The sequence below is a fragment of the Eumetopias jubatus genome, unplaced genomic scaffold (genome assembly GCF_037043125.1).
Source record: "Eumetopias jubatus isolate StellerSeaLion01/CBP00866 unplaced genomic scaffold, mEumJub1_p1.0 scaffold_12, whole genome shotgun sequence".
In the NCBI taxonomy this organism is placed as follows: Eukaryota; Metazoa; Chordata; class Mammalia; order Carnivora; family Otariidae; genus Eumetopias; species Eumetopias jubatus.
Genome location: NW_028274818.1, coordinates 23,128,488 through 23,156,043, shown reverse-complemented (window position 1 = coordinate 23,156,043; position 27,556 = coordinate 23,128,488).

Below are 27,556 nucleotides of genomic sequence, written 5' to 3'. Positions count from 1 at the left end.
AATGATATTTACCTAGGGCACTGAAAATGTGCACTGGGTTTCAAAGTTTTTCTAATAGAGTGAATATAAACCTTGGAGAATTTCATGAAGCAAATGTCTTTAACATCATGAAGTCAGCTGTGCCAGAGTAAGGTATAACAATGTTGTTGCAGAATGCCTTACAATATTTCTACATTTTCTGTTCTTTCCAATACAGACTCTCCTAAAATTAAATCTTATTTATTCTGATATCATTTATATATTTTTACTTCTAAATCAATCTAATTAAATAATATTATTTAAGTGAAGATGAGATTAACATGAATAGAGAGCATTTTTAACCTTACACTTTTCTTTATAGTCCTAGTTTCCAGAGAGACAAGAATATATTAGTGTTCATAAATCAATTGAATTTTCAACAAAATTAATTCCTAAATTATAGTGGAGCCCAAAACATCGTTTAAACTTTTATAAACATTTGAAATAAATCACTGTATTTTTTCTTAAAACTGTTGTATTTTGTTTATAAATTACACATCTAATAATGTTAACTTTGTAAAAGGGCTAAACCATGTAAAATAAACATTGCTCCTTGACTGCCCCAGATATAATAATAATAATAGTAGTAGTAGAATAAAGTGTCTATTATGAATATTGTGTTTATCCAGTCTGCTATTAATGGGCATTTGGAGCATTTTCAAGCTGTAAATATTTTAAATAAAGCTGCTTTACCTTTCTTGTGAATGTATTTTGATGATCATATGTTTTCATTTCCTTTTCATGGACTTTTGTTTTCATTTATTTTTTCTGAACAGCTAGAATTGAAATAATTTGGTGATAGGTTTGGTGTATGTTTAGTTTAAATGAAAATGTCAGGTATTTCTTCAAAGACCTTTATAAAACGCGTGCAAGTTACAATGGTCCCAGAGTCTCACAAACATTAGTGTTGCGAGGTTTTAAAGATTTCGGCTATGATAGTTCGTAGCTCATTAAAGCTTTCAGTTACATTTCTCTGGGGACTAATGGTGTTTCCATGTGCTTTTTAGACATTTGTATATCATTTTTGTGAATTAGAAGGCTTACACCATTCTTTTTTGAAATAGCATTTTTATCTTTTTTTAAAACAGTTGTGGCTTAGTTTATGTAGTCTGGATACAAGTAATGTATCAGATATATATCATATATTCTTTATTCCTATCTGATATTTATTCCTATCATTATAATCCTAATGACTTTGTTTAATGAGCTGTATTCATCAGGATATTTGTTTATTGGTTTGATTTGGTTTGATTTGCCTTTGTGTTGGTGCTTTTTTGTGCCTGTCCCATGTAAGAAATATTTGCATATCTCCAGGTCATGAAAATATTTCCTCATGATTTTTTATAGTATCCTTTATGTCATTATCTTTTACATATGGGTCTGTGTTCCTTTTTGAATTAGTTTTTGTGTGCTGTGTTATTAGTTATAGTAATTTTGTTGTAAATAGTTTTATATTTCCTACTTAAAACCATCCTTTCCAATCTTTATGATTTTTTCTCTCATACTATATTCACCAGCTATGAGATCTACGGTAATGTTGAAAAGAGGTAGTGGGATCAGACATCCTGGTCTTTGGGGAAAATATGCATTATTTCACCATTTAGTATAATATTAGGTATAGATTTTTTTAAAAAATATTCATTGACTTGAGAAAGTCCCTTTCTATTTCAATATTTCTGATAGTCATATTTCTATTATGAAAATATGTTGAATTTTCTCAATGTTTCTCCTGCAGCTACTGAAATGATATTTTCCTTCTTCATTATTTTATTAATGTGTTAATTTACATTGATTTTTTAAACATTAAACCAACATTGGTTCATTAACATAAAATGATTGAATTGTCAAAACAGACTCACATAAATCATAGATCATTTCTAACACCAAACTTTGGGAACTATTCAAAGTTTTCAAACTTTGTTTGTTATCATATCATTCTGGAGGAGCCAAAACCCATCAGAAGCAGTTTTTAAGTGTTCCTTTCTCCCACATTGGGATGTGAAAATATGAACACTTAACCATGTGTCCACAAAATTACTGTTAGATAAAGGTGACTTTTAGTATTTTTACTCCATCTGCTTGACTAACTTTCACTCTCCAGCTGGCCAAGTTCTATCAATCTCTAAAATCTGGGCTTATTTATCATAAGAGAGCCAGATAGACAAGCCATTTCTTGCCAAAATGCATTTATTTAAAAGAGCTCTCATATACATATTTCCATTTGTGAATGCTATTAGCTTATTTACAAGGAGGTCTGATCTACTTTAGTTATTGCCTCTGCACTTCCAAAGTAAGAGGGAATAAATCACAGGCCACCTGTTAGCTTTCTTTCCCAGTCCACCCACTGATCTTGGTCAATATCTCCTTGCCAATCATTTCTATGTATCATTTCATAATTTCTCTTTAAGCCAGTTTTCTAAAAATGCTTCCTGAAATGTTTTATATACACAAGTCTCTAAACATTCCAATGGCCAATAGGATTCGAACCATCTAGTGGAAAATGGGAAGTATTCTTGTTATAAATCATTTTAGTAATGGCTATATCCCTTCATAGGTCTTTTGAATTTTTTTTCAACTTGATTGTTCATTCTCTTGGTCATCAAGGATTATTTGGACACATTGTTTGCATATGTTAATGGAAGTATGTGTGATTTTTCTAAATCCAACTCTTGACCCATCTGTATTGGTACGTATGTATGACATCAAGGGTTTAATCAAGCTTTCAAATAAATCTCAAAACATTTTCTCATTCTGATTGGGACAAGAAGTTGTTTTTTATTTACTAAGGTTAATAGAGTAAAATATAGACTTTCATATAACATTTGACATATCATACATAAGTTAAAATTATAGTATACATTTCCCTTTCATGTACTTATTTTATGTACACATAATTCCAATACCTGGGATGATTACTAGCGCCATTTAAAAACAAAAACAAAAACAAATCTCCTACAAACATACAAACAAACAAAACCCAAACAAATAAAAACCTTTAGATTCTACCTGGTGTTTGAAGATAACCATAACATTATTTCTAATATAGCACAAGTTCTTATCAACACAGGCTTTCAGATAATATTATGTAATTCTACCCATTTTCTTCCCAATTGTGATTAACATGATGTTAACTCTCAATATTATTTTCCTGACAGTTTGAACCATAAGGGAAGTCATTCTTTTTATATGTAGTACCTGGGTACTTTGAGAACAATAACAAAAGCCACACTGTAACCATAAATGCATCTCCCTGGCATAAACCTCTAATACACCTGGCCAATGACCTTTAAGGAAATGAGATTTCATAGTGATTAGATTTCCTGATTTCCTTCCCTGAGAAATGGTACAAATCTTCCTTCATCATTATTAATGGCCACAATGTTCTTTCAGGTCTGAGCCTTCTCTTATCCATTCACAAATCCTTCATCTTCCTCAACTAAGTTCTCTTTGCAAACAGTCTCCTGGAAAATTACTCCCTTTATCATCCACTTTGGTTAAACAATTCTTCTCATTATGACAATACATATGTGGTGTAGCAATTTTCACATTGGTAAATTTAAGTACACAGTATTCATCAAAAGTCATGGTAATTCCTGGAAACTCTACTTGGCGTATTCTACAGTATGGGTATCAAAAGACTTCCCATAAGTGCCCCCAAAAGGAACATCATTGGTGAATAGTAGTTATCACATCATTCTGTAAGACTATCTGAGTATCATTTCCATTTTATTTGAAAGCATTATAACCACAAGCAAATTTGTGGTACATTATATTTCTCTCATATCACTTGGGGAAGATATAGTAACATGGACCAAAAAACAGACATCAAATGATCACTCCAACTGACCAACTGACTACTAGTTAACTAAATCATCAGTGGGTAGCATGTCACATCTTTTCTCTACATTATTTGAACAGAGTTTTAGTTGGTCCCCATTAATCAGTATAGTTCAATTTCCCATTTTTTAGATAAAATAAGTCAAGTGGCTTCTATCTGCATCAGCTGTTAGCACAGATCTGAGCAAATGTACTGTGTACTAGCAAATATAGTGCATTGATGTCTTGCTTTAAAATGCTCTAATTATTCCCTCTTTTCTGTGAATTAAGGATACATAAAAGCTTCATGACCAGGGGCACCTGGGTGGCTCAGACAGCTAAGTGTCTGACTCTTGATTTTGGCTCAGGTCATGATCTCATGGGTCATGAGACTGAGCCCCATGTTGAGTCCCCAGTTGGGCTCCGTGCTCTGTGGGGAGTCTGCTTGAAAGATTCTCTCCCTTGTCTTCACCCACTTGCTCACTGCTCTCGCTCTCTCTCAAATAAATAAATAAATTAAAAAAAAAAGCTTCATGACCATTTGCTGTAATTTCTCTTGGTTTCCACTGACTTTCCATCTTAACTCATATTTTCTCTCCTTTGGTAGGGTGTGTTGGTTTGAGTATACAGTGTTCTCATTAAGCAAGGAATAGAATCAGTATTTCCAGGACCTCCCCTTTGCCCCATCCCTGGAAGATCTTGAAAGATTTGATAACTAAAGAATTATAGGGCTTCTGCTGCTTTTAAGACAATGGGCATGCATTCACATTTAGTACTAATCTGAATATGTGGGGTGAGATTTAGATCCACACTAAAGTCCCCTTAGGTATAAATAATGTTATATTTAGTTTATGGATAGCATATCTAGTTCATTAATATCTCCTTTGATTTAAACACATAAATACAACCCTTAGTCTTGGACATCCAGATTAGGTAAGACAAATAAAACCTTTGTGAGATGGAAAAAGTATAAACAGTCTCAATCACCCATTCCCATCTCCCAATCCTAAAGATCTATCCAGCTAAACCCAACCACACATTACAACTATCATATTTCTACTAAAAACATATTTGTTTATTTGACTCAGCTAGCCTGTTAAACACTTTTTACCTCATGGTTTCAGTAGCAGAAATTTTAAATTGTTCATTCTATTTTTCTGATGAAATGATAACTCTGAGGTTGAAAACAGATGTGTTATACATGTGTTATTGGAGTATCTTGCTTGTTTCCGAGCTATAATAGCAGTAAAATGTGTACCTTAATCAAGGGAAACAAATTTAGATGGGCAAAATTGATGGATTATTTGCTGTTCTAAACTTTTGCTTGTATTGCCCATAATTGTTTCTGCTACTGGATGGATAAACAAAGTCTTAGAGTAGAATAAGTGTTAATTCCAATTGATGACTCAGTATATACTTGTAGCCACCACATTGCACCACACTCCATGTCTTCAGTGAATGTGAAGGACATGTACCATTTTTTGTTTTCTTTGAGCATGAGCCCTCCTCCTTTTTAGTCTAAAAGAACTTCTGTAAGATTTTATTTTTCCTTTCATGTTTTAGAGATTTCATAAATAAAATGTCAAGTTTTATCTGTGAAAATACTTCCAATTGAGAATTTAATTTTTACAGATACAATATCATGAACATTTGGTAATTTTTCTTGCCAGTTTTTGAAAGTAGTGATCTTGAATTAGTCTATTTCTTAAAAGTTTATTGAATTCATCAACATAAAGTTTTCATTATATCCTTTTATTTTGTTAATATTTTAAGTAGCTTCCTCCCTGATACCTCCTCTATCACTCCCGATATTGACAAATTGCATATTCTCTACCTTTTCTTTAAATTATTTGCTAAGATTTATTAATTATATTCATCATTTCAAAGAACAATTCTTTGTCTTCTTGATATTCCTTTATTTCAATTTTTAATTATTTCAATCTCTTTATATCTTTTTTTAAAATTTTTTATTCTTATGTTAATCACCATATACTACATCATTAGTTTTTGATGTACTGTTCCATGAATCATTGTTTGTGCATAACACCCAGTGCTGCATGCAGAACGTGCCCTCTTTAATACCTATCACCAGGCTAACCCATCCTCCCACCCCCTTCCCCTCCAGAGCCCTCAGTTTGTTTTTCAGAGTCCATCGTCTCTCATGGTTCATCTCCCCCTCTGATTTACTCCCCTTCATTCTTCCCCTCCTGCTATCTTCTTCTTCTTTTTTTTTCTTAACATATATTGCATTATCTGTTTCAGAGGTACAGATCTGTGATTCAACAGTCTTGCACAATTCACAGCGCTCACCATAGCACATACCCTCCCCAATGTCTATCACCCAGCCGCCCCATCCTTCCCACCCTCCCCACTCCAGAAACCCTCAGTTTGTTTCCTGAGATTAAGAATTCCTCATATCAGTGAGGTCATATGATACGTGTCTTTCTCTGATAGACTTATTTCGCTCAGCATAACACCCTCCAGTTCCATCCACGTCATTACAAATGGCAAGATCTCATTCCTTTTGATGGTTGCATAATATTCCATTTTATATATATACCACATTTCTTTATCCATTCATCTGTCAATGGATGGACATCTTGGCTCTTTCCACAGTTTGGCTATTGTGGACATTGCTACCATAAACATCAAGGTGCACATACCCCTTCGGATGCCTACATTTGAATCTTTGTGGTAAATACCCAGTAGTGCAATTGCTGGGACGTAGGGCAGATCTATTTTCAAATTTTTGAGGAACCTCCATACTGTTTCCAGAGTGGTTGCACCAGCTTGCATTCCCACCAACAGGGGAGGAGGGTTCCCTTTTCTCCACATCCCTGCCAGCATCTGTCATTTCCTGACTTGTTAATTTTAGCCATTCTGACTGGTGTGAGGTGGTATCTCATTGAGGTTTGGATTTGAATTTCCCTGATGCTGAGAGATGTTGAGCACTTTTTCATGTGTCTGTTGGCTATTTGGATGTCTTCTTTGGAAAAATGTCTGTTCATATCTTCTGACCATTTCTTGATTGGATCATTTGTTCTTTTGGTGTTGAGTTTGATAAGTTCTTTATAGATTTTGGACACTAGCCGTTTATCTGATATGTCATTTGAAAATATGTTCTCCCATTCTGCCGGCTGTCTTCTGGTTCTGTTGACTGTTTCTTTTGCAGTGCAAAAGCTTTTTATCTTGATGAAATTCCAATAGTTCATTTTGGCCCTTGCTTCCCTTGCCTTTGGTGATGTTTCTAGGAAGAAGTTGCTATGGCTGAGGTCGAAGAGGTTGCTGCTTGTGTTCCCCTTTAGGATATTGATGGACTCCTGTCTCACGTTTAGGTCTTTCAACCATTTGGAGTCTATTTTTGTATGTGGTATAAGGAAATGGTCCAGTTTCATTCTTCTGCATGGGGCTGTCCAATTTTCCCAACACCATTTGTTGAAGAGACTGTCTTTTTTCCACTGGACATTCTTTCCTGCTTTGTCAAAGATGAGATGACCATAGAGTGGAGGGTCCATTGCTGGGCTCTCTATTCTGTTCCATTGATCTATATGTCTGTTTTTGTGCCAGTACCATACTGTCTTGATGATGACAGCTTTGTAATAGAGCTGGAAGTCCGGAGTTGTGATGCCGCCAGCTTTACTTTTCTTTTTCAATATTCCTCTGGCTATTCGGGATCTCTTATGGTTCCATACAAATTTTAGGATTATTTGTTCCATTTCTTTGAAAAAAGTGGATGGTATTTTGATGGGGATTTCATTGAATGTGTAATTGCTCTAGGTAGCATCGACATCTTCACAACGTTTGTTCTTCCAATCCATGAGCATGGAACGTTTTTCCATTTCTTTGTGTCTTCCTCAATTTCTTCCATGAGTATTTTATAGTTTTCTGAGTACAGATCCTTTGCCTCTTTGGTTAGATTTATTCCCAGGTATCTTATGGTTTTGGGTGCAATTGTAAATGGGATCGACTCCTTAATTTCCTTTTCTTCTGTCTTGTTGTTGGTGTATAGGAATGCCACTGATTTCTGGGCATTGATTTTATATCCTGCCACTTGACTGAATTCCTGTATGAGTTCTAGCAGTTTTGGGATGAAGTTTTTTGGGTTTTCCACATAAAGTGTCATATCATCTCCAAACAGTGAGAGTTTGACTTCTTCTTTGCCATATGGATGCTTTTTATTTCTTTTTGTTTGATTGCTGAGGCTAGGACTTCTAATAGTATGTTGAATAGCAGTGGTGATAGTGGACATCCCTGCCATGTTCCTGACTTCAAGGGGGAAAGCTCTCAGTTTTTCCCCATTGAGAGTGATATTTGCTGTGGGTTTTTCCTCAATGGCTTTTATGATATGGAGGTATGTACCCTCTATCCCTATACTCTGAAGAGTTTTGCTCAAGAAAGGATGCTGTACTTTGTCAAATGTTTTTTCTGCATCTATGGAGAGGATCATATGATTCTTGTTCTTTCTTTTGTTAATGTATTGTATCACGTTGATTGATTTGTGGATGTTGAACCAACCTTGTAGCCCAGGGATAAATCTCACTTGGTCGTGGTGAATAATCCTTTTAATATACTGTTGGATCCTATTGACTAGTATTTTGGTGAGAATTTTTGCATCCATGTTTATCAGGATATTGGTCTGTAATTCTTTTTGATGGGGTCTTTGTCTGGTTTTGGGATCAAGGTAATGGTGGCCTCATAAAATGAGTTTGGAAGTTTTCCTTCCATTTCTATTTTTTGGAACAGTTTCAGGAGAATAGGTATTATTTATTCTTTAAATGTTTGGTAGAATTCCCCTGGGAAGTTATCTGGCCCTGGGCTTTTGCCTTTCAGAGATTTTTGATGACTGCTTCAATTTCCTTAGTGGTTATAGGTCTGTTCATGTTTTCCATTTCTTCCTGGTTCAGTTTTGGTAGTTCATACATCTCTAGGAATGCATCCATTTGCTCCAGGTTATCTAATTTGCTGGCATATAGTTGCTCATAATATGTTCTTATAATTGTCTGTATTTCTTTGGTGTTTGTTGTGAGCTCTCCACTTCCATTCATGATTTTATTTATTTGGGTCCTTTCTCTTTTCTTTTTGATAAGTCTGGCCCCGGGTTTATCAATCTTGTTAATTCTTTCAAAGAACCAGCTCCTGGTTTATTGATCTGTTCTACTGTTCTTTTGGTTTCTATTTCATTGATTTTTGCTCTGATCTTTATTATTTCTCTTCTCCTGCTGGGTTTAGGCTTTATTTGCTGTTTTTTTCTCTAGCTCTTTTAGGTGTAGGGTTAGATTGTGTATTTGAGACCTTTCTTATTTCTTGAGAAAGGCTTATATTGCTATATACTTTCTTCTTAGACTGCCTTTGCTGCATCCCAAAGATTTTGAACAGTTGTGTTTTCATTTTCATTGGTTTCCATGAATTTTTTTAATTCTTCTTTAATTTCCTAGTTTAAAATCTAATTTGTTTGATATAATGATTGCCACCCCAGCTTTATTTTGGTGTCCATTAGCATGGTAAATGGTTTTCCACCCCCTCACTTTCTTTCTGGGGCTGTCTTTGGGTCTAAAATGAGTCTCTTGCAGATAGCATATCGATGGATCTTGTTTTTTTATCCAATCTGATAGCCTGTGTCTTTTGATTGGGGCATTTAGCCCATTTACATTCAGGGTAACTATTGAAAGATATGAATTTAGTGCCATTGTATTGCCTGAAAGGTGACCGTTACTGTATATTGTCTGTGTTCCTTTCTGGTCTATGTTACTTTTAGGCTCCCTCTTTGCTTAGAGGACCCCTTTCAATATTTCTTGTAGGGCTGGTTTCTATTTGCAAATTCCTTTAGTTTTTGTTTGTCCTGGAAGCTTTTTATCTCTCCTTCTATTTTCAATGACAGCCTAGTGGGATAGAGTATTCTTGACTGCCTATTTTTCTCGTTTAGTGCTCTCCATATATCATGCCAGTCCTTTCTGGTGTGCCAGGTCTCTGTGGATAGGTCTGCTGCCAAGGTAATGCTTCTTCCATTGTAAGTTACATATCTCTTTTCCTGAGCTGCTTTCAGGATTTTCTCTTTTGCCTCTGAGACTCGTAAGTTTTACTCTTAGATGTCGGGGTGTTGACTTATTTTTATTGATTTTGAGAGGGGTTCTCTGCGCCTCCTGGATTTTGATGCCTGTTTCCTTCCCCAAATTAGGGAAGTTCTCTGGTATAATTTGTTCCAATATACCTTCTGCCCCTCTCTTCCTTCTTCTTCTGTGATCCCAATTATTCTAATGTTGTTTTGTCTTATGGTATCACTTTTCTCTCGAATTCTGCCCCTCGTGATCCAGTAGTTGTTTATCTCTCTTTTTCTCAGCTTCTTAATTTCCATCATTTGGTCTTCTATATCACTGATTCTTCTGCCTCATTTATTCTAGCAGTTAGCACCCCCATTTTTTATTTCACCTTAGTAATAGCCTTTTTGATTTCAACTTGGTTAGATTTTAGTTCTTTTGTTTCTCCAGAAAGTGTTTCCCTAATAACTTCCATGCTTTTTCAAGCCCAGCTAGTATCTTTAAAACCATGATTCTGAACTTTAGTTCCAGCATCGCACTAATGTCTGTTTTGAGTAGGTCCCTGGCAGTCGGTACTACCTCTTGTTCTTTTTGTTGAGGTGATTTTTTCCATCTTGTCATTTTTGTCCAGAAGAGAATAGATGAATGAGAGAACAAAATGCTAACAGGATAACAATGTCCCCAGAAAATATACTCTAAACAAATCAGAAGAGACTTGAAGCAAAAAGAAAGGAAAGAAAGAAAAAAGAAAAAGAAAAAAAAAACGAAAAAGAAAACGATAAAAACAAACAAAAATGAACAAAACAAAAAACAGAATATGATCAAATATGATCAGGCTGATGCATAGATCAGTGCCACACACTAGATTTTGGGTGTATTTTGGTCTATTATAAGAAAGTGCCTCCCAAAATTTTAAAGAAAGAAAAACTTACATATGTACAAAAATAAGGGTTAATATGATGAAGGGATGGGATATGACCATAAAGATGAAAATTATAAAAAATTTTATAAAAGGAATTGATAAGATAAAAAGTTGGTTGAGAAAAGAAAGAAGAGGACTTAAAAAGAAAAAAAGAAATGAAAAAAGGGAAACTGTGATCCGGCAGGAGACTAGAACAAAGCCATACACTAGAGATTTAGGGTATAATTTGATCTGTTAGAAGAAACTGTATCTCAAAATTTTAAAGAGAGAACACTTATATATATATACGCCAAAAATAAGGGTAACTATTATGAAGGGATAGAATATGACTCTAAAAATGAAAAATAAAAGTATTTTTTTAAAAAGGGATTGATAAGATATTGGTTGAAAAAGGGAAAAATAAAAATTAAAAAAAAAAAGACAGTTAAAAAATTAACTTTGAAAAGACTAAAGAATCATGGTAAAAAAGCCATGGATTCTATGTGCAGTATTCCCCTAGCGCTGGAGCTCTGCCTTTCTCATTGATCATTAAACTTGGTCTTGGCTGGCTGTTCTTGAGGATCTTCTGGGGGAGGGGCCTGTTGCCGTGGTTCCCAAATGTCTTTGCCGGAGGCAGAGTTGCCCCGCCCTTGCCAGGTACAGGCTAAGTAAACTGCTCGGGTTTGCTCTCAGGAGCTTTTGTTCCCTGCAAGCTTTCCATACAGCTTTGGCGGATGAGAGTGAAAATGGCGGCCTCCTAATCTCCACCCCAGAGGGGCGAGAACCGGGGCCCCGCTCCTCAGCGAGCTCCCAGAGAAAAGCAGTCACTTTAAGTAGTCCACATTCTTTTTTATTTTTTTAAAATTTTTTCACATTCTTTTTAAAAACTATGTAATAAAATAAGTGTTGTTTTTTATATTTACTAACATATATATTACATCCAGTGTTTTTCATTTTTTACAATATATCAAAGTCCCATCTGCTATACTTTTTCTCTATTCTCAGTAATTTCTTTGCAAGTTTATAAAGTGTATTTTGGGGGGGAGGGAATCTTATGAAAACAAATTCCCTCAGATTTTTCCTTTTTCTGAAAGTATCTTTATTTTGCCTTCATTTTGAAGGTTTTATTTATTTGTTTATTTGTTTTCCTGGCTATCGAATTCTAAAATTACAGTCTACTTTTTTCTTTCATAATTTTACATAAATGTGTATGTGTAAATATAAATATATATATATATGTTTAAATTTTTTTGACTTCATTGTTTTTGGTGAGAAGTAAATTGTCATTTTTATTACTGTTCCTTTCAATGTAAAGTGTTTTTTTTTCTTCCTCTAATTTTGTAAAATTTCCTCTTTATCAATGGGTTTCAGAAGTTTGACTATGATGTTCATAGGCTTTTCTTGGTAGTTATTCTGGTTTTTGTTGTTGTTGTTGTTCAAAACTGAACTTCTTAGAGATGTGGATTACTGTTTTTAATCTAATGTAGACAGCTGTCATCTATTATATCTTCAAATAAATTTTTCTTCTCTTTTTTCCCTCTCTACATTTGTCATGGGCTTCATTTATGTTAGACCACATGATTGTGCTCTGCAAATGACTGATGATCCACTGTATGAAATATTTTCTTTCTGTGCTGTATATTAGATCATTTCTGTTTACCTTTATTCAAGTTTCCTATTCCTTATTTTTATGATGCCTAATAGGTTTCTAAGTTCATTAAGTGAATTTCTTATTTCAAACATTTTATTTTTAAGTAGTAAAACTCCTATTTATTCTTTCTTAGAGGGTACATTTTTCTCCTGAAAATTCCCATTCTCTTACCCTTTATGTCCTTCTTCTAGAGTAAATTATTTAACTTAGTTAAATATCTGTTTTATAGTCTTCACTTGGTAATTCCAATTTCTTGGTCACCTATCTATTGGTCTCTTTTGGTTGTATTTTTTCTATGTGATGTGTCACATATTCCCTTCTTTTGCATATACTATATTAAAATTTTCATATATGTGTGTAAAGATGCAGTGAAAACTGAAAATATAGCTATTATATGCTTGTTTATTACAGAGGGTGCAGGCTTTTCCTTTCTTTGACACCTAGGTTGAGGTGCTGATTATTCTGAATCCACATGAAGTGGAGGCAAGCTGGGGTTATGACACAGATTTAATTAAAATGAGCTAATCTAGGGGCGCCTGGGTGGCTCAGTTGGTTAAGCGACTGCCTTCGGCTCAGGTCATGATCCTGGAGTCCCGGGATCGAGTCCCGCATTGGGCTCCCTGCTCGGCAGGGAGTCTGCCTCTCCCTCTGACCCTCTTCCCTCTTGTGCTCTCTGTCTCTCATTCTCTCCCTCTCAAATAAATAAATAAAACCTTAAAAAAAAAAATGAGCTAATCTATGGTTACTCTAACCTCTAACTTCCTAGGATATCACAAGTGAAGACCTAATCTCTTTTTATTTGTCAGTTTTTGAAGTGAGGTGGTTTAGGTCCTATTTTTAAGTTTTGGTTCAGCTTTATATTACACTGAGTCTAGAACCCATAGTCCACATTAAGACTATTCTAAACTCCCAATCCTTCCTAAACCCTCCCCACTACTGCCTTCTAAGCATACTTTCTGCATGTGTGGTGGTCTGAGGGATGGATTATCAAGCCCATTCATTTATTTTTGCCTGTTGAACTCTTCCAGATTCCAATCCATTTCTTCAGCCTATCCTTAAAGACTCAGTTGCTTTTAACTTATCTGTCCAAGGCTCTTCATCTATGGCAGCACTTGTCTTCTGCCTGTCCATCTCCAGAGAAAGCATTTGCCCTTAGAGAAGCTGAGATGGCTCCCTGCTTGTACGTGAGAGACTTTTGAAATCCAGGTCATAAATCACTTATAGAATGGCCACATTAAAAAGTATGAGTCTATTTTACATATTTTTTTCTTTTTTTGGCATGAGAAGGAAGGTCTTTAACATTTGTGTGCATTCTATCTGGAAGCAGGAGTCTTCTATATTACTTTACTATATGGACTATAGCTAGGGAATAAATTTCTCCAAGAAAGATAATAGGAACACATTTCACATGAGGTAAAAAAAACAAAACAAAACAAAACAAAACAAAAAAACCTGAGATATATTAAAACATTTTTAGTTGTTATCTTCCCCTAAAATTTAGAGCTCTTTTCTATCACACTGAGACACATGTATTCAAGATAATCAGAACCAATGAAAAATTATAGGATTTTGTGAACTTAAAATTAAGAATTAGGTAGGAATTGAATGTTTGGTAGTCAGTGTGGCATCAGACATAAATATATGCCATTGAGACTGTATACAGACTTTTATCACTCAGGTAAATACAGAAAACTGTATCTCATTTCCAATGTAATACCAAGCTGAAATGAATGTCCTTGTATAAAGGCAGACTCATAAGAGATTTCTGAGGAAGTAGAGAATCTCATTGTCTTCTGGAGATTCTAAAGAGGGAATCCTGAGATGTAAGATCTGAATTGTTATCATAAGCTTGTTGAAGGTACTCAATATGGGGATTTAACAGAAAAAGCCTCCCTTTCCTGATAAAATACCTTAAAGTTTTCCAGATGCATATATGAAAATTCTACACAATTATGTTTCCATACTCCAGGATACATAGGTCTCTCAGAGACAAAAGAAACAAACAAAAAACCACAAAAACACAAAACCAAAATTTTATTAATGATGAGGTGCTCAAATAATAAAATTAAAACCACAAGTAAACACACCACCAAGTGATACAGAAAAACAAAACAAAACAACTTATGAAACTAACTAGAAGGCACTATGTGACCAATATCTTTTAAGTAGGATTTTCTATATTAAAAACAGAGATTAAAAGAATATTGCCTTGAGGTAGTAAATGAAGCTGACAAGAGAGAAGGACATTTTAGATCAGGTATTTTGACTGAATCTTTTCTATTTGTTTGGAAGATATTATTTTAATGTTTAGGTGTTATGGAGAGGGAAATGTGGCCACAGATGATGGATTAAATTTCAGATAAAAGCAGCAAGATTTTTGCTTGTGCATATGTGTGTGTGTGTTCAAGACAGTCTTCAAAATGTATATGGACAGATTTCTCACATATCACTCATATATCACTGGATCACTTGCAGGTATTTGGAACCCTCTTGGAGTGGACTGTGTTGTGACAACAATGGAGTACATTGTTGGTGTTCAGTGAGTGTGAACCAGGGATGCTAAAAACCTACAATATAGGGACAGACCTTCACAATCAAGAACTATTCCATCCAAATAGCAAGTAGTGACCCCACAGAGAAATATGATGACATGCTGATATGTCATCACCCTTTTATTGAGCCATGATAACTACTGGGATCCATAAATACGTCTCTGGTTACACACACACCAACAAAAGTGCTCCTTTCCTAATAAGACTACTATATTTAATTGACAGTTGTCTCATCAGTAATCACATGCAACCATTCCAAGGTCAACAACCTACATTTTGTATTCTAAAAATCTGTTTTTAAAATGGATGTATTTTTTCAAGAAATAGCAAGAAGAGAAGCAGGAGAATATACTGATAAACTACAAATATAATTTTGACTGAAAGGAGCTCTCCCTAGTCACTTTGGACTACATTGATTTCACTAGTCTCTGACTCACATTGCCTGAATTTTCTGTTTCAAACAGCCCTGAACTTTATTGTATTGTCTTGACATTTCATTGTTTAATGAGTCTAAGTCTTGTCTTTTCAACAAGAAGATAACATCCTTGAGAGATAAAAACATAGGTTATGCAACTGTATTTTTTAAAAAAAGATTTTTTATTTATTTTTTAAGAGGGAGATTGAGAGAGAGAAAACAGGAGCGGGGGGAGGGGCAGAGGCAGAGAGAGGAACAGATTCCTTGCTGAGCAGGGAGCTCAAGGCCAAAGATAAATAGTAAAAATATGGTGAAAGTGAAAGAAAATAGTTTCCAAAAAATCAGTTATTATTATTATTCAAAATACCTGACATTATGTTTATTCCAATTAAATACCTAAGCTTATCTTTCAGATTTTTCTAATGCATTAAAAATGACATCCAGTTATTAGGTATCGTACACATGCATTTTTTATATTAAAATGTATTTTTTCTATCCTGATACACAAAACTATGAAGTGAGAAAAGCTGTCCTTTTAAGAATAAAGAGATTTGAGTATTTCAAACTCATCGAATTGTACAGAATATGTGCTGTTCCTTGTATATCAGTTATACCTCAATATAGCTGTTAAAAAGAAATGAAAGACTTGAGGCTTGAGAAATGTAAGTAACTTGTCAAATTGTAAACACTTAATAAGCAGCTCAGCTACATGTCTGATTCTAAAGCACACACTTTAGGAAGTACCACAAGGGTGGGGGGATGGGTTAGCCTGGTGATGGGTATTAAAGAGGGCACGTTCTGCGTGGAGCACTGAGTGTTATGCACAAACAATGACTCATGGAACACTACATCAAAAACTAATGATGTAATGTATGATTAACATAATAAAAAAATTAAAGTTAAAAAAAGGAAGTACCACAAATCTCTGTGAATCTTTAATAAGAATTTTTAGTAAGAATAATGTAACATTATCTACTCTAAAATACATTAAAGAAATTAAATGTCTTTTTCTGCCACATTCATTCTTGTATGGATTCACAATTCTAAATCTTGACGCCTAAACACCAAAGTGTTTCATTAGGCACCACAGACTACAATCGCATCTGTTGAAAGTTTGGGGAATTCTCCAAAAAATCTTCAAGACAGTGTTTAAAAGGGCGACATGTCTGGGATTCATTTTGTGCCCTTGAATGATAGTTTTAATTTTTCAAACCTTGCCACATTTTTTTTTTTTTTTTTTTTTTTGGAATTTGAAATCCAGCAGACTTCCATTTATTTTCTCTCAAGCATATGTTTCTACTTTTTCTCACAAACACATATCAGGTTGTTGCTTTGGCTAGAATTAAACAAACACAGGTGCTAAAATTATGAGTTTCCTCATATTTTTTCTACCTACTTGTGCTATGCAAAGTCATTAAGTTTCTGTAAAAGACACATTTTCCCAAATCATTACAGCTAAAGAAACTGCCAGGCAGAACGTGCTGCCAATACGTGAGCCTTTGCAGACTTCCCATATGTATTTTGTAAGCAGGTGTTCCATTTGCAGTTTGCCAGAAAAAACTGTTTTTCAGGTGCATTGAGGATATCATCTTTGTACAAAAAGGAGTAGTAATAACTGTTCCTTGTAGAGTCTTTCTCAATAGGAGAGCAATATGGAGTTGTTGGATAAAGGATTGAATTGAACACAACGTTTAACAGCCTCAGTGCACCCATCCAGTCGGGTTCCATGTTAATTACTCAAGCCAGACTGGATGGGGAGAAAATGCCAGTACAGAGCCAGAAGATATTGACATTGTTAAAGTACCTTTTATGTAAAATATGGTGCTTTTCCATGTCCCTAGGAGTTAAGTGCTGCTATATCTACTTGATAAATGGCGAAACTCTGGGTCAAATGTTATGCAACTTTCTTAAAGTCACACAGTTCATAAGGATTTTACCAGAATTCACACCTATGTCATTGTGATTATAAAGCCTAATTTCAGGGACTTGGATTCTTTGGTTTGTACCTTCTTGTCTTGTGTTTGGAAATTGTGCTTCCAGGAATTGGAATACATTTTATAAAGCCCTAATAGTGAATGGGACTCTCCAACTGATGGAGAGGCCAGTGAAAATGATGAATAGTCTTTCTCACTTTTCCAATTTTTTGGATTATAGCCCGAATCACCACTGAGTTACTGTGGCTTTATTCATTTTATCTTTCCTTTTGTGCTGACTAGGTGACTATGACTAGGCTTAGATTCACAGCTCCTATGTTAGCATAAAACCTAGTGGCAATTTGTATTTGTTTGTTGCTCTAAACGTATACATATTTCCATCAATAATTCTTGTATTTTGCATAAAATCTCAAAATACAAGACTTGCCATCTCATCCAAAAGTAAAGTATCACTGGGCTGGCCCATAGGAAGGAGAAACCAGAGGCCAGAAAAATGCAGAAAAACACTGGTAAAATCACAGCTGCCCATGACTAGTGACCACACAATAGAAAATGGCTTCTGCTAAATCTCATGCATACACATGCCTCCAACCACCTTCCTAATTTTGTGTATGTACCTCGTTGACACATCCTAAGCTTTATCCAGAACCACAGAAGCAAAAATCTCCCCTTATCTCTCCCTTGCTACAGAAAGGAGAGCATAATAGGAGGGTTCAATGTCATGGTGGTTGAGTGAAGAAAATGTCTACGAACGATTTACACTATTAAACTGCTTCTGCAATATAATTACTTTGCTTTTCCATAGGCATCTCAAAAGTCACAAATTAAAAAAAAAAAACACAACAAAAACTCATCATCTTTGTTGTTTCCCAAAGATGCTCCATCTTTAAGTTATTCTTATCTGTCAACTCTTCTGCTTCCAAGACTTCAGGTTTATAATTTGTCACAGTTTCTTATTAATAAAGTACACTGTATTTAATATTGATTTAACATTTCCACCATTTCTGTTAATACATCCTCATAATGATACCACTATTATCTTTCTATAATTTTTATTATCTCTGGAATAAATTAAAACTTTTATTTTGTCATTTATGGCTGTTCATGATTTGACTCTTAGAAATATTTCAAGGCTTATATCTTGCCGCATCTTCCTACCTTTCTTTCATATTAAAATACTTAAATATGCTCAAATAAGCCATGTTCCATATGATTCCCTAATATCTGATCATGTAGCTTTCCCTTTTTCTTGTTAGTCTCTTTTCTAAAACCTCATCTGCATAAGTAACTTCCAAACAGTATTCAAGAGTCATTATATGAATTATCTTCTCTGGGATATTTTTCTATCTAGACAAGAGTAGATTATATGCCTTTACTCTCATGACCTTAACTTCCTATGTACAACCTCTGCCTTATTATTTACTATGAGTTATTACAAAAAAATTGTTTACTTGTCCATAAGCCCCTCATTATTATGCAATCCTAGAAGTCTACATTCCTAAAATTTATAAGGTAGTTTATGTTCTAGACATATTTAAGTAGATCAATAATTGAATAAAATAACACTGATGATGATAACATCTGAAAACCAATAAATGTGTAATATGTAAGCATTTTGAAACATGCATTACTTAGCTAAGATTGTGAAGATGAACAGAATATAAAGTATAAAATATGGAATACATTATAATTTATATAGACATGCTCTATTGCTAGAAAAAGAGATCTGAATGAAGACATTATCAACATAGGTTTATGTTTACAATCACAGTGAGTGTATGCAGAACTTAAAGGAGAATATATTGTCTTTCGATTTCTATGCCTAAAACGTTTTACCAATGTTATGGCAAGAGATTGCTTTAGACTGGTGTATCTGTATGGCATTAAAAAGACAGGTAGGTATTGAATGGAGATGAAACTGAGTGGCCATTTGAAATCAAAACACATATTAAGAAGTTAGCTATCTCATTGCTGTGAAGGAATTGGTTCTCAGTTGTATCTCAAGAGTGTAGTGTCCGATACTGGTCTTGGCAATGTGATTTTTTTAAAAAACGCTTATCGTCTTGGTTGAATGTCAGCCCTTGCATATATTCTTAATGATGTGCACACTAGGCTGCATCAATGTGTATCTTCAACAATTCCATTTAAAATTAAGGACTAATGATTACTAGTGAATCTATTATCCTATTTATTAATAGTTTTGAGCTCTAAATTTTAGTTAGCTTAAGTATAACTCAAAAACTAATAAAAACGTAAATATAAGTGCTAATTATGACACAGCTGCTTCGATTGTGATGCATAATGAAATAGGATCACTTAGTACGCCAAAAGAGATAAGAAAGGTTTTAATCAAAGGTATAACATGAAAATTAAATGGTTTTTTTAGATTTTATTTATTTCAGAGGGAGAGAGAGCAAGTGGGGGGAGGAGTAGAGGGAGAGGAACAAACAGACCCCAGGCTGAGCTCAGAGTCTAACGTGGGACTCGATCTCAGGACCCTGAGATCATGACCTGAGCCCAAATCAAGAGTCGGATGCTTAACTGATTTAACCACTCAGGCACCCCAATGATTTTTTTTAATATCACTCTGAACACTGCTGATCTAAAATTAAACTTTGAAATATATTATTATCCTTCCAAATCAATCAAAATCAAGTGTGATCAATAAAGAAAAATAATAATGGCAGAATTTGGATAAAAATTTCTAACTTTTTCATTTTCCTTGATTAATTAAAATATATACTTATGTGAAGTATAAGAAACAATTTGGTAATGTCATTATCTATGGAAAACAGAAACAAATTTACTTTGATTCATTTCAAATATTTGTGCAGTCAGTACTAGCCACTATAATGGAATTTGGACTTCAGCAGTCTACATTTCCATGAACAGAGTAGAAAGAATACATCAAATAAGCCAGAGCCCATTCATTTGTGGTATCCACCAAACTTTGTTAACAACAACTAAAGCTTTAAAATATGTTCAGACATTTGAATTATCTCTCATAAGCTCCTAATAATTTTTTGGCTTAAGTGGCATCTGATACATATTTATTCACTGAAAAATATTACTCTCCCTTGCATAAATACTTCTGCATCTAGAATTTTGACTGGCTTTCAGCTGTTATGCATGAATATCAATTTTCATATCTAGTAATAGTTATATGGCTATTTTTTAATAACAAAAAGAAATAGTTGATTTCAGTCTCTCCCAACTCTGCCTACATTGTAATATGAACAAGCACACACACACATATGCACACATACGTACGCCACAAAAATACATACGTACGCCACAAAAATACTCACAAGTATTAACAGATTACATTGTTTCTCACTTTTATTTACATCAGTAAGTAGAAAGGTATGTGATATAAGATACTTAAGAGTTTTTACAGGATAGTGTGAGACCGAATTGTTATAGCATTCCCAAATAAGAAACATACAAGTATCATCTTTAACAAGATGAAATTTTGCCTGTAGCTAAAAACATTAGAAAGTAAGCAGGTGTCTAAAACAATTTTGAGTAACAAAAATATCTGAAAGTAGGTTTAAAGAAAAATGTCATCTTAAGATGTTTGGAAGAACATTTGTAATTAATTATAAAGCTTACATATTGGCTACAGAAAATGATAAGCTAAGAGGTGACAACTATATTCATGTTTGTATGTTAGTCCACATAATATTCCCCGAGATTAAGTTTTATTGCTATCAATAAAGAATTTTATAATAAAATTAGTTTTGATAAAATATTTTTAAAGTGAATTTGGAATTGTTGACTTTGTTTTGAAAAGTGGACATGTAAATATGTGAATTACATTTTTACCTAATCAAATTGAGCAAAACCACCATGCTCACAATAAGACACATTAGTCTTGACCCCAAAGAAATCCAAAGCACTACACCCATAAAAAACTATATAAATATAGTTTGATATTGGTAAAACAATCATGGTAATTACATTAATAATAAGCCTTATTATTGGGGATCCTGGGTGACTTAGTCGTTAAATGTCTGCCTTCAGTTCAGGTCATGATCTAGGGGTCCTGGGATGGAGCCACATCTGGCTCCCTGCTCAGCAGGGAGTCTGCTTCTCCCTCTGCCCCTCCCCCCACTCATGCTCTCTCTCTCTCTCTCTCTCTCCCCCATAAATAAATAAAATCTTACAATAATAATAATAATAAGCCTTAGTATTGACATAAATAACCATTATAGCAAATGTGTATAACATTATTTTGCATGTATGTATATTGTTTATGTATATGCACTTGTCTATCTAGCAATAGATATGAGCAATCATAAAGAAACTTACTAATATATTTATATATCTAAAATATCTACTAGAAATATGGACAGAGATGTAGATATATACATATGTAAATATATTACTAAGAGGGAAACATATATATTGGACTGACTGACTGACAGAAAATTCCTACAGTGCTCTACTTGTTGCTAGTGACGCTGGCCTGGACATATTAGAAAAACAACAGAAGAGACCCTAACCCCCTCTTTGCTTTCCCCAAGAATACCACCTCATGATGTCATCACCACCAACACTGTTTGTAAACAAAACATGGCAATTATGTCCAAGAGATCATCTAAGCTAATGTCATCATTTGCCATATTTCTGTGTACAAGATTTTTTTTTCTATTTGAGGTCTTTTGTGGTTCCATATGAATTTTAGTATTGTTTATTCCATTTTTTAGAAAAGTGTCATTGGAATTTTAGTAGGGATTGCATTGGATCTGTAAATTGCTTGGAGTAATATGGATATTTTAACAATATAATTTTTCTGATTCATGAACACGGAAAGTCTTTCTGTTTGTGTCTTCTTGAATTTCTTTTATCATTGATTCGTAGATTTTAGTTTATAGGACGGTCACCACTGTGATTAAGTTTACTCTTAAGTACTATATGATTTTTATTGTTATTGTAAATGGGATTGTTTTCATTTCTTTTTGGATAGTTCATTTTTAGTGTATAGAAACACAACTGATTTTTGCATTTGACAGGAAGAAATAGAATTATCTGTTTGTAAATGACATCATGCTATCTGTAGAAAATTTTAAAAACGTCTCAAAAAACGTGTTAGAACCAATAAATAAATGTAGTAATTTAGTAAAATTGCTAACACGATACAGAAATATAGTGAGATTAAGGAGAAAAACAAGAGCCACCAAGCTACCTGTAAATTAGGACTTGACTCCATAGTACACTGATGGTGGGTACATCCCCCAAAGAAATTTCTATAAAACCTGGGGCAAAATATATTTTTCCATTTGTTTAGATTCCAACAAAGAAAATTATAATAGAATAACATAAGGGATAATAGATTAATAAGTTTAGAAGAAGAAAAAAAATCTAGGAAAACTGATTATTAGAAATGAAAAAAAACCTAATAAAACATGAAATAACAAAATAACAAAATAAAATTAAGCAGTGGTGAAGGCTAATACAGTAGCACTGATTAAATATGTTCCATGGGGAAAAATTATATTGACATTTATGTGAATTTTTAAAATACTTTTTAACCTAAACTAATTTTTTGGAAAGGAGACTGCTTGCTTAATTCTAAGGAAAATATTGGCTTCAGGAAACGTAGTATTTTGCATTGTTTTACCATAATACTGATGATCTGACCTATTTTCAAGTTCACCAAAGAGAAGCCAAGACATTTCAGATTACTTACCTTACCATCAGACATATTTAGCTTCCTTTATTATAAACTTTAAAAGAAAATTAGAGAATTTGTAATTATTGTCTGAGTAAACTAATTCTAATACATGAAACATGGTAATTTTATGAACAAGCTGAGTTAGGCATAATACAACTTTAATGATCCTTAACAAACCCTAGCCAACTGAATTACGAATAATTAAAGTGTGTTCTCTTAAATAACTTTTAGATCTATAATGGTAACAAAAATAAAATTGAAATATATTTAATTGACCCCAACATTTAATTTGTCCTTAAATATTCATATTCCAGCTGAATTTTTTTTTATTTTCATTTCTTCAAAATTTCTATGGATTGTTATATTTTGCTATAATGGTATATTGGAGCATAACATGGCTCCTACTCTGTATATAGCCTTTTTAAGTTTACTTTCACGGAGCACCCTTAAGCATCTTTGGACAAATATCCAACCATGCCTAATTTTTTCAGGGTATATTTTCTTAAATTTTGTAAGTATTTCTTTCATATGAAAAAAACTGGGTTTGGAAAATAACAAGGATAATTTATCATTCTGGAAAACTTTAATCCAGGAATTCATAATCTAGAGGAAAAGATAACCATGAATTCATTTTGACATGAATTAATTTTTGCTTTTATATGACAGTGTAAGAAAAATATAGTGTATTGGAGGGACTTCTGGCTATGGCTAAGGGAAGAGGTAAGAGATACATAAGTCACTACTAATTATGCAAATTTTAGAATGCAAGTATTCTAAACAACAGTACATATTTGGGAAGTATAAAAAACAGAAATTTGAAAAAAGTTTATTTCAAAACAAACTTTTGAAGGGGCAGGAGAGGAGAGTGTAAATATATTAAATGCCAATAAATAAGGTATAAAATTAGGCATGGACTTGTCCAAGACTAACTATGAAATATTCAGTGAAGCAAATGATGCAATTAAATAAACTTTGTATGTCCGAAGTCAGAAAATAATCCAAATAATTATTTCTATTTTATTTGAGTTTACCATACCATTATTACATGATTATTGCAATGGACTCCCACTTTATTTCTGAGTTGGCAGTTATTAATTCCTACTTGTGCGTAGCATTTTACTAAAAAATTAACAGAATAACCATCCTTTCCATTAAAACACTATTATACATATTTTTATTTTTTATAGATTGTGTTTTCTAGAAAATTCAGGAGCCTGAATGTTGGTTCTTTTAAGCAAATTTTTAAATAAATGCAATTTAGAGTACTTTGTATCATAATTTGATAAGAAAGAATATTTTTAAGTTATTATATTGAAATGAAAAATGTATTTGAAAAACAAATATATGTGTACTGTAAACCTATATACACTTAATGGACATTTAGTGAAGAATAATTTACAAAAAAATAATCTTTCTGGTATTCACAACTTGGAAGCAGTTATTGGATTGAACTACAGAGAATTGCTGTAGTTGCACTTCAGAAATAGTTGGATATAGCAGTCTCATATGATTTAACACTTTCTTTTAGTAACAGTTCTGATTAACTATACAGCTCTCAGACTGAAAAGCAAATTGCACAAAGATATGTCAGAAACACAGTAAAATCCTACCTGACCTGCTTGTGATGATTACTCATTGAAAATCATCATTAACAGAGGTGACAAGAGTTACATGGAAATCTTTTTTCCTAATTTTCTCATTTTTTACTGAGGAAAAATTGGGAAATAACATTATATCCATTTTACATGTGGACATAATAATTTGATATTTGTATACACTACAAAGTGATCACCACAATAAGTCTAGTTACATTCCATCACTATATGATTGACTATTTTTACCCTTCCCCCCCACCCCCAAACCCCTTCCCCTCTCATCACCACCAATCCGTTCTCTGTGAGTTTTGTTTTATTTGCTTGTTTTGTTTTTTTAGATTCCACATATAAGTGAAATCATACAGCATTTGCCTTTCTATGACTGATTTTACTTGGCATAAGATAGACGTCTTGGCTATTATAAATAATGACGTAAAAAACATGGGGTGCATATTTTTTTGAAATTACTGTTTTTGTTTTCTTCAGACAAATATTCAGAAGGGAAATAGCTACATTACATGGTCAACCTATTTTTAATTTTTTGAGGAAACTCCATGTTTTTTATAGTGACTAAACCAATTTGGGTGGGGCTCCTGGGTGGCTCAGTCGTTAAGCATCTGTCTTCGGCTCAGGTCATGGTCCCAGGGTTCTGGGATCGAGCTCCATATTGGGCTCCCTGCTCAGCGGGGAGTCTGCTTCTCCCTCTCCCACTTTCCCTGCTTGTGTTTCTGCTCTCGCTTGCTTTCTCTCTGTAAAATAAATAAATAAAACCTTTTAAAAAACAAACAAATAAATAAATAAAACAATTTGCGTTCCCACTAAGAGTGTACAAGGTTTCCTTTTGCTCCACATCCTCTCCAACATATTTCTTGTTTTTCTCATAATAGCCATTCTAATGGGTATGAGGTTGTATCTCATTATGGTGTTGATTTGCATTTCCCAGATAATTAGTGATATTGAACATCTTTTCATGTGTCTGTTGACAATCTGTATGTCTTTTGGGAAAAATGTCTATTTAGATTCCCTTTTTAAACAGATTGGGATTTTTGGTTTGTTTTTTGTTTTGCTATTGGGTTGTTTGAGTTCTTTATATGTTTTGCATATTAGCCCCTTATCAGATATATGATTTGCAAATATTTTCTCCCATTCAGTACGTTGCTTCTTCATTTTGTGGATGATTTCCCTTGTACAAAAGCTTTTTAATTTGATGTAGTTCCACCTGTAAAAGCTTTTGTTGCCTTTGCTTTTATAGTTAGATCCAAAAATTCAATGCCAAGAACAATGTCAAGGAACTTACCACTTATGTTTTCTTCTAGAAGTTTTATGGTTTCAGGTCTTACATTCAAATATTTAATCCATTTTGAGTTAATTATTGTGTATGGTGTAAGATGTCAGTCCAGTTTCATTCCTTTGAATGTGACTATCCAGTTTTCCCAAAACCATTTATTAAAGAAACTGTTCTTTCCCCACTGTATTTTCTTGCCTCCTTTGTCCTAAATTAATTAACCATATATGTGTGGGTTTATTTCTGTGCTCTCTATTCTGTTCCACTAATCTATGTCTGATTTATGCCAATACCATAAATGTTTTGATCAATGTAACTTTGTAATTTGGTTTGAAATCAGAGCATGATGACTCCAGATTTGTTCTTTTTTTCTCAAAATTACTTTGACTATTCAGAGTCTTTGTGGTTCCATACAAATTTTAGGATTGTGTGTTCTATTTCTATAAAAAATGCCATTGGTATTTTGATAGGGATTGCATTGAATCTGTATATTATTTTGGGTATTATGAATACTTTAACAGTATTAATTCTTCCAATTTATAAACATGGAATATCTTTCCATTTATTTGTGTCTTCATTTCATCAATGGCTTGTAGTTTTCAGTGTACAGGTCTTTCACCACCTTGGTTAAATTTATTCCTAGGTATTTCATTCTTTTTGATGCAATTGTAAACAGGATTGTTTTCTTAAATTCTCTTTCTGTTAGTTTGTTGTTAGTGTAAAGAAATGCAACAGATTTCGGAATACAGATTTTGTATCCTGCAACTTTACTGAATTCGCTTAATAGTTTTAACAGTTTTTTGGTAAAGTCTTTAAGGTTTCCCATATATAATATCATGTCATCTGTAAATAGTGGGAGTTTTACTTCTTTCTTTCCAATTTGGATGAATTTTATTTATTTTTCTTGCCTAATTGTCCTGGCTATGACTTCCAATACTATGTTGAATGAAAGTGTTGGGAGAGGGCATCTTTGTCTTGCTCCTGATTTTAGAGGAAAAGCTTTCAGTTTTTCACTGTCGAGTATGACGTTAGCTATAGGATTGTCATATATAACCTCTATTATGTTGATGTATGTTCCCTCTATACCCTCTTTGTTGAGTGTTTTCATCATAAATGGGTGTTGAATTTTGTCAAATTCTTTAGTCATATGATCATGTCAGTTTCAAATTTTTAAAAGTCTAGTCAAACCAATTTTAAATTTTATATCATGCCATTTTCCAACCTCATCTTGTCCCTTCCCTTTCTCCAAAATGAGCCAGGATTTGTATTAATACATTTGGCAGAGACATATACGGCATACTTTTAGGCTCCATTCTGCCTCTCATGGATTCTGCCCTCTTCCAAGTATCCCTGCTTTTCTTAGTTTACACTGGCTGTTTATCAACAGCCTCTAGATTATAGAAATACAAATCCTGCTTTTATCATGGGATAGCATGCATAAATTCTTCACTTGATCTACAAGAGAACTCCCTGACATGGGAAGTCTACCTCCTTTTGGCCTTCCAGATTTATTAACTCTCATTCTGTTAGGGTTTAAAGCCTCTGTCTACTGAAGTCCCAAAGACCAGGAGAAGTTGTCTTGCATGGAGCACTAAAAAGGTAACCCAAATACAATAACACTCTCTGATGCCCATTGTCCCATAGGAAATAATAGAAATGTAAATTGCTCTATCATTA